The 14,055-nt window shown below is 35.7% G+C and overlaps 1 pseudogene; it reads left to right on the forward strand.

Annotated features, from left to right (window-relative positions):
• Positions 1 to 2,085: 2,085 nt before the first annotated feature.
• LOC143388566 (thyroid receptor-interacting protein 11 pseudogene) lies at positions 2,086 to 5,947 on the forward strand (annotated as a pseudogene).
• The last annotated feature ends 8,108 nt before the right edge of the window (positions 5,948 to 14,055 follow it).

Raw genomic sequence — 14,055 nt, forward strand, 5'->3', positions numbered from 1 at the left:
AGCAGAACTACATTTAATTCTTTGTCCTAGTTATAAAAGTCACTAGATGCGAAAGCATCTAATTTCACAGTTTGTATAAGATTTATGGACTATTTTAAATTCTTTTTTAAAAAAATATTTATTATTTAGCCTTTATTGGACACAACATCTTTATTTTATTTTATTTTTTTTATGTAGTGCCTTCTAAAACTCACACACACACACCGACACCCAAACACAAACACCCACCCCCCCACACACACACAGGAGGAATGGTCAAAAGGGAGAAAAGGATACTTGGTATTGTTGATGGCTTCTTCAACAGTAGAAACAGCTGGGGTATAGCGTGGATTCTCAACTTCAGCAGATGCTAAAAGGGGCTTAAATTTTTATATTAGTCTTTTATGAAGAAAGATTGACTAATACAAGCCTGATTTCTCTCTCAGATTTGGAGATGAATAAGAAGGACAAAGAAGATTTCCTTTTCTAGCACAAGACACAAATGCAGTCACTAGTTTCTGATAGCAATCTGAGGAATTATGTCTACTTGCTCTATCTTGAAGGCAAGAGACATTATGAGGTGATTAAAATAATCCTTAGAATCTATTTAACCATTAATTTTCTTAAAATTCTTCCTTTTTAAAATTTTATTTCTGCCACCTTGAGTATTTGCTCCCTGAATACACATATAGAAAGAACAGCTCAAGGAAAAGAGTCTCCTGAATATGGGCTCTGGGAAGAGAGTAATGGGAGCAAACCCAAACCCCTTCTAAAGGGTAATAAGGAAAATGATCCTAAACAAAACAAAAAGCAAATATGAACAAAATGGCAGCAGGCTCTATTTGTTGGCCACTTTCTCTGCACCAGCCATCAGGTGAGAACTACACACTATGTTCTCATTTACTCTTCAACTCATGCAAGTGAGAGAAGTTTTATAAATGCATTCTGTCAGTTTAGCTCCAAAATTGCTTTGGTCCCAATTGGTATGCCTGTTACAGCCCATGTGCTTCATCTCTTTGCTTCGTCCCCAACTCTACAAAACTGCCTCTTTATTAACTTGTTGGAATTTAAACACCTTGGAAAGCAGGGCCTTATCTTAACTCCTTCTGATCCTTAATTCTAGGTATGGGATTTAAATTTAGGATTGTTACTCCATAGTAGAAAATTTCTCAACTTTTTATTTCACTCTGCACTGTTCAAACCTGGATTATATTTGGCATTGATAAACAACAATAGGTTAAGTGAACATCAACCTATTGGCTCAAAAACAAAGTTTCTTAAGTGAAATTGAAGTGGAATTTTTGAGCACTTAAATAAAATTCAATCAGAACTTACAAGGACCATATAATGTTAAAATGAACTCAAAAATTTATAGATTAAGAGCAAAAAAATTATTTTTGGAAAGGGTAAAGATGGTTCTTTAGTGACATTTAATCTATATTATAATCTGAATTCTGAGAATGATTAAGACTTTGTGATGGATAATTTTATGTTAACATGTCTGAGCTATGATGCTCAGATATTTGGCCAAATATCACTCTGGTAATTACTCTGATGTTTTGGGGTGAGATTTACTTTTGAATCAGGGACTTTTAATAAATAGATTGCATTCTGTAATGGAGCGAGACCTCACCTTGTCAACTGAATGCAACTGAAAGCAACAATAAATCCACCTCTCCCAGACAAGAGGGAACTGTCCAGTGAACTATCCTTGGATTTCATCTACAACATTGATTCTTCGTGGGAGTACCTTTGGACTCAAACTAGGACACTTTCCTGTATCTCTAGCTCCTCCCAACCAACCCTGTCCAATCCTGTGAGCCAATAGCTGACAGGCAAGTGCAGGGAAGAAGCAGAGGCCCTGCAGGGGGTGAGTGTGCTACTGGCTGCCAGCCCCTGGTCAAAGCCCAGGACCGGCTTCTGAGTTTAGAGGGAGGGAGGGATGGTTGGTATTGGTGGAGCCCCAGGAACCTCGCGCTGTGAGGAATTCTGAGCGCTTGGGTCATAATTGACCCTAGCAACGCTGGAGGACATTCTGGGCAGAGAAGTGGACGGTGATGGACGCGGTTTTCGGAGCTGGTCCGATGGATCACTGAAGTGGCGGCGATGTCGTCCTGGTTTGGAGGCCTGGGCTCAGGCTTGGGCCACTTCTTGGGTCAGGTGGGGAGCAGCTTGGCTTCCCTCACTGGCCATATCTCCAGCTTCACCAGGGAAATGCTTCTGGATGACTTAGGAGACCTAGAAGCAGCTTTACATCATTGTTGGGGAAAGGAAATGGAAACTACTGATTCCACACTAAGATGTGAGAATGAAAGACTAAAAAAGTATTGTACTGATCTGGAAGAAAAGCATGAAGCATCAGAGCTGCAAATAAATCAACAGTCTGTAAGTTACCAAAATCAACTGCAACAGAAAGAGGTAGAGATCAGCCATCTTAAAGCAAGACAGATTGTACTGCAAAATCAAGTGTTTCAACTACAGGCAGCTGCTCAATGGGTACCTTCAGGAGCTGGTGATGAACCAAGAACAACTGCTCTGGCTCCATTTGGTTCCAGGATCAGTAGTCATTTTTCAGCATTTTGTGATGATGACATGGATTTTAGTGACATAATTTTATCACAACAAGAAACAAGCAGATTGTCAATTAAAGTTGCAAGGTATGAATCTGAAGTTGGTCACTCAAGGCAGATTGCTGAGGCTCAGGGAAAATATCATTCTGACACAAATGAAATCTGCAAAGTACAAAATACTATCAAGATTCTTCAACCAAACCAAAGTCCAGACATAGATGATCATCAGCATGAAATGTCAGTTTTGGAGCAGAGTTCTACTGTGGCAGAAAAGGGAAAAATCCTTCCTCAGAGTTCAGCAGTGGAAGAAGTGTTCAGGCTAAAACAAGCCCTGGCTGATGCTGAGAAGGAAATCATGAGACTAAATGGCTTAAACCAGGATAACCGTCTTGCTGAAGACAATCTGAAACTTAAAATGCATGTTGAAGCTTTAGAAAAAGAGAAGTCATCATTGAGTCAAGAAAAAGAGGAACTTCAGATGTCACTGTCAAAATTGAGCTGTGACCATCAAGTCATGAAAAACAGAGCTTCAACAGACATGAATTTGAATGTACAATTACTAGACTTACAAGTTCACTTGAAGGCAAAGGAGGAAGAACTGAATGAGACTATCAATGAAAAGAAAATGCTGATAGCTGAGTTAGAAGAACTGGATCATCAGAATCAGGAAGCTACAAAGCACATGATTTTGATAAAAGATGAGCTATCAAAAAAACAAAATGAAGGAGACCTTGTCATCAAGAAGTTGAAACAAGAACTAGATGATGAAAAAAGGAGAGTTCATCAACTTGAGGATGATCAAATGAACATATCCCAAAAGTTGCATGTGCAGAAGGAGAAGTTAACTGGGAATGCACAGAGCCTCAGTGATTTGCATTTAACCAAGCAGAAGCTTGAAGGTAAAGTAGAAGATTTAGTAGATCAGCTAAATCAGTCACAAAAAATAGTTTAGACATCCAGCAGGAAAACCTTGGGCTTAAGGATCACATTAGACAAATTGAAGATGAGCTGTCTGGATTTAAGAGTAAGTACTGAAATTCTCTGAATGAAGACTCTAACAGTCATTGTAAGGATGACATGCTTAAAGAACGGGAAGTTGAAATTAGCAACTTAAGGCAAAATCTTTCTGAAGTAGAACAGCTCAATGAAAATTTTAAAAAGTTGCTATTGATCTCAAAACAGAAAATGAAATGTTGATTTTAGCACGTGAAGATGTAAGGCGTAAGTTGGAAGAATCTATTGCTGCCAACAATCAAATCTCTCAAGAAAAAGACACTATCATGGAGACTCTAAAAAGAGACAAAGAAGAGATAGAAGCCAAACTTCACCAGGCAGAAAAAAGACTGTTAGAAGAAGCAAATAATCACAGGCAGACTATTCAGGAACTCTCCAATGCACATAATTTGAATACCTCTGCCTTACAGCTGAAACACGAGTGTGTAGTGCAACTCAATCAAGAGAAGGACTTTGAAATAGCAGGACTCAAAAAGAATATTGAGCAAATGACTGCTGATGAAAAAGAAACTGAGGAAATTTTGGCATCTTATGTAGAAGAACAGGAGCAATTGATACAAGTCCTAAATGAGAAAGAAGTTTTTATTGAAAAACTCGAAGAAAAAAGTTCAGAACTACAAAAGGATTTAGATAAGTGTTCTCAGGCCTTAAGAGAAAATGAAACTTTAAGGCAAGCCATTGAAAGAAAGGACAGAAGTCTTACCTACATGAAAGCAGAAAACAACTATCTGCAATTAGAATTGGAAACACTTAGGGAACAGCAAAATCCAGCTGTACCAGTGGCTGAGCCTAAAGCTCTTGATGCTATCACAGAACTAGAATTGGAGGTATCTCAACTGAATATAGTCAAAAATCATCTGGAAGATGAAATTAAAGACCATCTGAATATAATTGAAAATCAAAACCAGCGTAAAATGCAACTACTTCAGTCTTTACAGGAGCAGAAGGAGGAAATGGATGAATTTAAGTACCAATATGAGCAGATGAATGCTGTGCATAGCCAGTTACTTTTAGACAAAGAGGAGGAGATTAAGAACTTGCAGACAACTATTGAAAAAATAAAAGCCCAGTTGCCTGGAGAAAGAGGAGATGCTCAAACATTGAATTCTGATATTTTTCAAGAGACCAAAGTAAAAATCTTAAAAACAAAAGAGGTTCAACACTTACAGGACCAAGAATTACACCTAAACCGGGAGCTAGAAAGGCTACGCAGCCATCTCTTGGAATCAGAAGAGTCTTACACCCAGGAAATATTGGCTGCAGAAGACAAAGAGATTCAACTGAGACAGAAAGTCACACTCTTGGAGGAAAAGCTAGCTACATCTTCTAAGGCAAGTCATCAAGCTAGTGTGCAGATAGAGTCACTGCAGGAACAGTTGAGTCTGGTCTCTCAACAGAGGGATGAGAATGCACTGCAGCTTTCGCTCTGCCAGGAATGAGTAAGGCAGTGTGCCCTGTCATCAAGTAACCTGCAAAGGGTTCTAGAGCACTTCCAAGAAGAATAGAAAGCTATGCATTCTGCTGAACTAGCCAAAGAAAAACAGTCGGTAGCTGAATGGAAGAACAAGGCCGAAAAGCTAGAAGGAGAAGTATCATCATTGCAGGAACGTTTGCATGAAGCAAATGCTATGTTGGATTCTGCTTCCAAACTGAGAGAAGACTTAGATCTCAAGGAAGAACAGATGGAAGAACTGAAAAAACAAAACGAGCTCCGAAAAGAAATGTTGGACCATGCACAACAGAAATTGTCCACTTTGGTCAACAGCACAGAAGGGAAAATGGACAAGGTCCTCATGAGAAATCTTTTTATTGGTCATTTCAAGACACCAAAAGGCAAACGTCGTGAAGTATTGCAGTTGATGGGGAGCATTCTGGACATTCCAAAGGACGAAATGGAGCAGTTGTTGCATAAAGATTATGGTGGTGTCAGTAAGTGGATGAGTAGTTGGCTTGGAGGGGCTTCAAAAAGTGTCTCCAACATTCCTTTGAGACTAAATCAACAACCTGTGCTAAATAGTTCTGTTTCAGAACTCTTTGTCAAATTTCTGGAATCGGAATCTCATCCCTCTGTTTCACCACCAAAAGTTTCTGCCCATGCCACGGATTGTCTAGACTCACCAGGAAGGAGAGAGCAAGGTGTAAATGTACCAGGAAATGTTAAAGATGGAGCCGAATTAAGAGCTGGCAAAAGCACCAACGGGAATCCACTCTTGGTTCCACATTCTGCAGCTGTGCCTCTTAGTAACCCAGCTGGAGTTGGACTTGGTGGACCTGGGCATCCTCTTTTTAAACCCATTACAGATTTCATGCCCACTTTTACACCATTGCTAGTCTCCCTGGACAATAGTGCCAGAGTTGGACTCCAGGATCTTCTAAATATTTAGCATTTTAAAGAAACCAGAATCCTTTTTTATGTTTTACAGCATGGCCTTTTGAAAAAGTACTCATGTATTTGTAGACAAAAAGAGAAAGCAAAAAAGCTGGTATATGTAAGTGTATAGCTACTAGGTATTTTATTTTATTTTTTGAGTTCTTGTTGTTGTGATTTTTTGCTATAGTACTTTTTTAAAAATTTGTTTTGTTTTTCGTAGCACTTTTTGTTTATAGAATTTTGTTCCAATGTAGCAGTTAATCATCACCAGTCATCAATTCTGATGTAATTTTGTGAGCAACTGTACAGAGCAGCATTCTTGAACCATTAGTTCCAACCTCTTTTTTTAAAAAAGAATAATATTTCTTAAATTTAATGGCATTAAGATAAAAATGATACATGTAATTACAGGAAACAAGAACAATCCAACCCATAAGAAGGAGGTCTCGTATTTAGAGTACATGAAAACCAAATATAATGTTGCAAAAAGTTGAGAATATTTATTTTATCCAAGATAACATTGTACAACTACCAAGGGAAAATTCCAGTGGGGAGGACCTAAACATGAAGCTTAGTGGATAAATTTTAAGATGCTTTGAATCCAAATTCTATGACCCCTATCCATTTTGCTTATTTACATTTCTATACAAAAGTCACTTCACATTAATTCAGTTTTCCAGATGTTAAATATGTCCAGAAGGAAGAGTATTTTTATGAGTCAACCCCGAAGTGGGATCACATGATCCATTGCCAATGCAAAAGTTAATTAGTAAGAATGCATCATTAAATATCTGGACTGTTTATCTACATACTATTGGGGGCTCTACAATAATTCTTATAAACACATTTTATACAACAGTAGATCAAAACAAGTTGGGGACAGAAATAAGCTAACAACAGTTTTTGAAAGATGAAAAGCTTAAAATAGTAGTAGTTACAAACTTTTGATAAATTAAGGTAAAAGATGAATCAAAAGTTTCTATCTTAAGTAGGTGAAATCAGAGAAGAGAAAAAGCAGATTGCATAGCACATACTTTTCTGACACCTGTAGTCTCTAAAACCACTCAGAACATTTTTATTAAAATTAACTTAAATTAAATTTAATATATTTTTAAATATAAATTATATTATCATTTAATATAAATTAATCTAATTTAAATTTATTTTATTAATTAGTATTGTTTTAATTTCTTTTATTAATACTATTGTTTGATTTAAATTTATTTTATTAACTGATATTGTTTATTAACTTAAATTATAGTATGATTTATATTTAAAAATTCATTAAATTTCATTTAAATTAATACAATTTAACAAAGTAAATTTAAATAATATAGATTGAATTATTTAATATTTACTCTATAATTTAATATACATGTCAACAAAGTTAATTTTGATAAAAATGCTCTTAGTTGTTTTAGAAATTACAGGTGGCAGTAAAGTATTAGCTATATTATCTTCTTTTTTCTCTTCTTTGATTTTACCTAACTTAAGATAGAAACTTTTGGTTTATCTTTTGTTTTACTTTACAAAAATAAAAAAAGGAAGACAAAACACTCAGTAGCTACACATATCAGCTTTTCCTTTCTTATTTCTAAATTTCACCTTAGCATTTACATTATTTTACCAAAATTAAGATGCCATCAGTTGTTAGGCATGAACAAAATCACTGAGACAACAACTGGAAGATGCATCCCAAAGTCAGATTGGCTAAGTATTCAAAACATATAAATATCTGAGAACTGATGACCTCTGATAGTAAAGTTTCCAACCTATGGAAAGTTTCCAAATGCTATTGAAAATGATGACATTTCTTTTTTTGTGTTTTCAAGTTGAGAACCTTCTAAGTACTAAGGTTCGTTATCAGAAATTGTATGTAACTCAAGTCTTGAAATTTCTTATTTTTCCTGTACTATAGAAAAAGGGACTCAAAATTCCTTGAGCTCTGCTAGCATTTTAGTGACAGGAAAAAATTCAATGATGCATAGTTTTTTGTTTGCATTCAATGTCTACCGATCTTACATACTTTGGGAAGGGTCACAAGCCACAGACCTTATGCCTTCTGCTCTATTTTGAAGCTTCCAGCATCAGTTGCAACAATTCTAGGAAACACTGGGAATACTCTATGGTACAAAATGCACAATTAATTTTTTTTGAAACCATCCCTAAGACATGAGTCATTAGGTGACTTTCTTGTTCTAAGTAAATTTACTGAATTATTATTAAGTGATAACATATTAGGCCAAAATGAAAAATGAAAGCACATGCTTCACATCAGAGCAAGGAAGAAGGAAGAAGGTATGATGTGTGGTAAAATGCATGAACATGCAAATATTATCCAGCCTTCTGAAGTCCAATTTTCTCTCTTTATAATTTATTTTTTGGAGGTTACATTCTTGCATGATATGCATGGAACAACTTTTGGGGAATACAATCAGAAATTCAGCACTAAAATCTGCCTTCCTGCAACATAACATGGCTTACTCCTGAGAAGAATATCAAAGTATATATTTTGCTTCGACGTGCCAAATTACTTGGAATCTTCTTCCAATAGACTTCACATGGTTGGGAAAAGCAGAGTTCAGATTTGTCAGGAGAGATTTTTATATATTCTGCTCACTCCATTGTGTCTAGGTGAGCCTTTGGGTTTCAATGCCTGGAAACACACTTCTTATATTTCAGAATTGAAGAGCTCTTGGAAACAGCGACCTCACTGCATTCTTGAGAAAAATATGTTATATAGGTAGCCAGAAAATTACAAAGATTAACATAGATTCAAGATTTTTAAGACAGGGGTTTAATGGAGAAAACAGCAAGATAGCCTTAGAAATTTCATACTCCCTGCATTCTTAGGAAAAGCTTGTATGTTGTAAAGAAGATAACACCAAACAGAAAAGTTCCTAAGAAAATATTGTGCTTTCAGTTTCCTTGTCTCATAAATTTTATTAAAGTTTCATTAAAGACCCTGAATTTGCTAGCCTTTTTATTAAATACTTATTTGAGATATTCTATTAATGTCTATCACTGGATTTTATTTGGTCCCACATTAATATCGCTCCCTGTGACAAAGGGTACATGGGAGGCAGGCAGGATCAGCCTGTCCTCTCCAAGGCACCAGCTGTGGGAACCACCCTCTGACAGAGGTAGTGAAGCACACTAGCGTCTCCTGGGCTGAGCTAGAGGTTAAGTATCTCAACCTGGCCTGCCACCCAACCTGGCCCACAATCACACTGAGTCCAGAGATGAGTCAACCAAGAAGGTGCTACAATCTCAATTTTATTGTGTCAGGGAAAAGGTTATACAGTGATAGAAGGAGGGAGTAGGAAGAGACAGTAGGAAGAACAAATAAGGGGCAGGTACGTCACTATCACTAAGGGGCCTAGGAAGATTTCAGATTAAACCATTAGGCAGCACTAAGGTCAAAAGCCCATGCAGGGTCTAAAAGCCTGCGAATGCCAATCCAGCTAGCTCATGTATACGGAAATGCTCTGGAAGAACCCATGAGGCCACCTCAGCCACCACCCAATAATGGCTGTGGTCCCAAGAGAGGTAAAAGGTCCCAACAATTAAAATGTGTATACTTTTTATGAGCACAGATGAAATATTATTTGAGATAATTTATTGCAAACCTTTAGTGCCACAGTCCGGCTGCAGCAAAATAACCGGGGTGTGATGAGCAACTTGTGTACATTGATACAGCAGGAGTGGGAGCCATTTATTGTAGGACAGTAGGGGTATATATACATTCCACACAGCTTATCTTAATTAACATAAACTAGATACAGCAGTCAACCAATAAGGAATCTCCACATTTAATGGCATTAACATAAACTAGATACAACAGTCAACCAATAAGGAATCTCCACACTTAATGTCATTAACATAAACTAGATACAACAGTCAACCAATAAGGAATCTCCACACTTAATGGCTCGCTGGCCTTACTTCACAAACCACTCCCTCTGGCATTTTGCCAGGCGCCATCCTGACTTGTTTACAGACTCTAACAAGTCATAACAATATTGTAATTGCAGAGAGAGTTAGGCACATCAAATAGGAAATACGTTCTGGGATTATTCTTTGTGAGAAGTTCTTTACCTGTCTGCCCATTCCCCGAGAAAGGAAAGAGAACTATTTTTCATAATTACCATTGTTGTAAGGCTGTAGTTTTATAGACTACCATTGAACTGGGGAGAAAATGATGGCAATTTAAAATTCAATAATCCTCAACTGTTCTTACACCAATTCAGCCACTTTTGTTGAATAAATGCTCCTCAGATAATGTTTTGGCTATTTTTAGCTTCATGAAATTGTTGATTTTTATCATTTTTGTAAGCATTCTAATTATGCTTAGGGAGGATTGACTTTTCTGAGATTCTTTCTTCTTTAGGAAATTCTAGTCTTTATGAGTGTATTTTTAATGTTTTAAGACATCTCAAGAAGGTAAGAGTTATCTTAATTCTAAATCTTATTGATTTAAACAAAATCTCCAAATAAAACGCCAATGTGAACTTAAATTTCTCTACTTTGTGTGGTTCACTTTAGTACAACTTATATGTTTATGGAGTCCAATGCATATAATTATAAACATCGATGCATTTTATAACAAATAATTCACACTAGTATCTCATTTCTGTGTTTCTCAGCTTTATCAAGATTGTTTTCCTACTCACTTGGAATTAGATATCCTAATATCCAATTTTCACACAATTATAAGTTTAAAGACAATATATGGCTAAGTCCAAAGATAAACATTATATTTATAAGTTGTATTTCACTTCCTCATTGATTTTTATGTTATTTTAATATTTGTCATTTTTATTCCTCCAATTTGTTCTTAATCAAAAAATAAAGAAAGAAAAACAGTAAATTTTTGAAAGAATATGATTTTCTATTTTCCTAAAGATTAATGCCTTAATCATTGAAGGGAAAAATTGAAAAATAAGTGCCAAGAATTGGTATAGTATTTTACAATGAATGATTTATTTACTCAAATAGTATGTCAGTTTATTAAAAATACATTAGTCATCAATTTAGCTGAAAATCTATTCTAACCATTTCAAAAATAATCATATTTTTGTCACCTTATTTATCTATTGCAGTCACAGCTTTTATGGTGGATACTGGTTGGAACTCTTTTATAATTTTCTACTGACTCAGAATGTAACAATATTAGAAAGAAAAAAAATGGCTGAATGTCCATATTGCAAGAAGAAAAGGAGGAAAGGACAATTCTCAAGGAGAATTGAGAATTGTCCTCTAAAGAGGCCCATCAAAAGCTTGTTGAAGGAAATGGCAAACTTGATTGTTTAAAAATCTGAGCTGTGCATATTTCCATTAAAATCCCATCCAAGTCCATTTAATTTATTCACAGATAAACAAAATGCCTTTTATTGCATTCCATGCAGTTATGACAGATGGCTCTTCCCATTTCTGTCCAGGTGTAAAAGGACAAAGATAAATGGATCTGTTGTTTTTAATTCACACACTTTGTGACTTTCATCTCCACCTGAAAGCATCCCTTGGCTCTTTATCTGTTTCATGTTCCCAGAAAGCGACAGCCCCTTTTCTAGCTAGAGCATGCTTCATTGTACTTCTAAAGAGAAGGTGCACCTGCCTAAAGCAATCACTTTGAGAGCACAACAAAAAGGCAAACCAGAATTTCAAACATTTTATTTAGTTTATTACAGTGTCCTAATTGCACATAAACCCATTAGATTTATCTACACCTACATTTTTCATAACTGTAGGCTAGGATGGTTAAAGGTATTAGATTTTCATTATTTTGTAAATAGTTAATAAATGTCCATCATCCTATATGACACAAAATTAAAGTTAGGTTAAATAACTGAAATTATTTTAATTTTTCATTTTGTTTATATCATTAAGTTCCAAAAAGCTGATGAAACATTGATCTTAAACTCAAATTATAGCAAATCGCCATTGCTCAAAAGGTTGCAGCATGTTTTAAAACACTGTTTCAAAGACTTCGATATGTAAATTTTAAGGGATAATTACTACATATTATATTATTTATAAGAAAAAAATCCTGATTTTTAATATCATAGGAAGAACAATATCAAAAGATTCAATTCTATTCCAATGACATAAACCACATGATGTAATGTATGTCCGTAAACCCAGCAACTCGGGAAGGTGAGACAGGAGAATTGCAAGTTTGATGCCAAGTTGTGAAACTTCTCAAGACACTGTCTCAAAACAAATAAATAAAAAAGACTCTCTGTGTGTGTGTGTGTGTGTGTGTGTGTGAAATTAAATCTTAAATGATATGTCTGAGTTCACATTATCTCCTTAAAAGCTATTATATATTTTACAGGGAAAAATAAAATAATCATACTTCGTTTGGGAGCATGAATTCATTATAATTTGTTTTTTAATGTCATAAAATAGAAATCTTGTATTGTAAAAGCCAATTGTCATCTGCTTTTGAATTCATCTACTTCCTACTTATCTAGCCATTTAAATGGAATACTTTGTCACTCACTGGAAGTAGAGCATGGCAGTATTCTCTAATCATGAAACCTAGACCAGTTGGATTTATCTAGACTCTTTCAGGCACCTTTGAGGTCGAATTCTTTCCAAAATAAGACTAAGTATCATTTTGTATTTGTCCTTTTCACTGTGTTAATATTTGCACTGATTTTAAAAGGGCTGATGGTAAATAAAACCACAAGTTGCTCTAGCAGGAATTAAGGTGCCAGAGTCCGCCTGGGCAAAATAACCGGGAGGTCACAAGCAACTTGAAGGTTGAAGTGGGAACTGCTTTATTTCGAAGGAACTGAGCGGGAACTCAAGGTAGCGGGCATTAACTGATTACACACAGCTTGACTCAATTAGCACCATCTGGATACAGCAATCAGCCAATAAGGAATCCCCACCATCTAAATGGCTCTGCAGCAAGTTGCTTCACAAACCACTCCTCCTTGGCAAACTGCCAGGCGCCATCTTGACTTGATTTGCGGTCCCCAACACTAAGAGAATGGCATTAAATTATAGTAGTATTGACCACATTTTTTATCATAACTCCACATGAAGATCACATGTATGCTAATCCTTATTATGTTAATATACTCAAAACCATTGAATTGTGTGCTTAAAATGAGCAAAATTTTTTATGATGTAACATTCTTTGGAACAATAGTCATTCTTCCTCCTGGAAAAAAAAAGTACTTTCTATAATCTCATTCTAGACAATAGGTAAGTTTACTTTTTCTGTAACTCACCAGTAGTTCCTTCTCCACTTTTTAATATGATGCTTCAACTGGCATTTTTTTCCTTAAGTATACCTCTTTACAGATTAAGTGCACCAATGAAAAGTAGTTGGATATTTAAATACCATTGAGATCTTGAACACTCCTAAACAATGGACTTCACATAACAACCTGCCCGATAGTTGAGGGTCAGATAAGAAAACAATGTTTTATTTTGGAAAAATGAGAGAAAATTATAACAAAAGAAAAATGGGACAATTTCTAGAGCTCTGAAACGGATTAGGTTCAATTGATAGGAGAACAGATAAAGGAAGGTCTGCCTAAGGATAAAGTAGGCAGGAACAAGCAGTACAGCCCAACAGACCGGCAAAACATGGGCCAGTTGAGGAGGTGCAAATGGAAGATTTACTATAGAAGCCATTTCAGTGTCTCATACACTGAACATTTGGCTTCACAATTCACACCCAGAGTTTTATTCAGTTCAGTCTATTCACCAGGAGAAATCAAAAGTTGTTAAGACACATGCTTAAATGTGGAAAGTCTGTTCAAATGGGGGCAAAAATCTCTGCTACAACAATTTGTGAGAATAAGAAAATCTTGACACAGAAATTAAATGTCTCTGATTCTTTTTTTTAAGAGCTTTTCTGAGATATAATGAATGCACCATAAAATTCATTCATTTGAAGCCTACAATTCAGTGGTTTTTAGTATATCCACCACAATCTAAATTTAGAACATATTCATCACCTTGAAAAAAAAAAAAAAGACACAACCATTGGCGATCTACCCCCTATGCCTGCACTCTCCCAGACCTAGGCAAATACTTCCCTCCTGTTTCTTTTCTGACTTTTTCCACTTGAGGTTTTTAAGATTCTTATTATTATAATCA

Source organism: Callospermophilus lateralis, unplaced genomic scaffold, assembly GCF_048772815.1.
Source record: "Callospermophilus lateralis isolate mCalLat2 unplaced genomic scaffold, mCalLat2.hap1 Scaffold_64, whole genome shotgun sequence".
Taxonomy (NCBI): Eukaryota; Metazoa; Chordata; class Mammalia; order Rodentia; family Sciuridae; genus Callospermophilus; species Callospermophilus lateralis.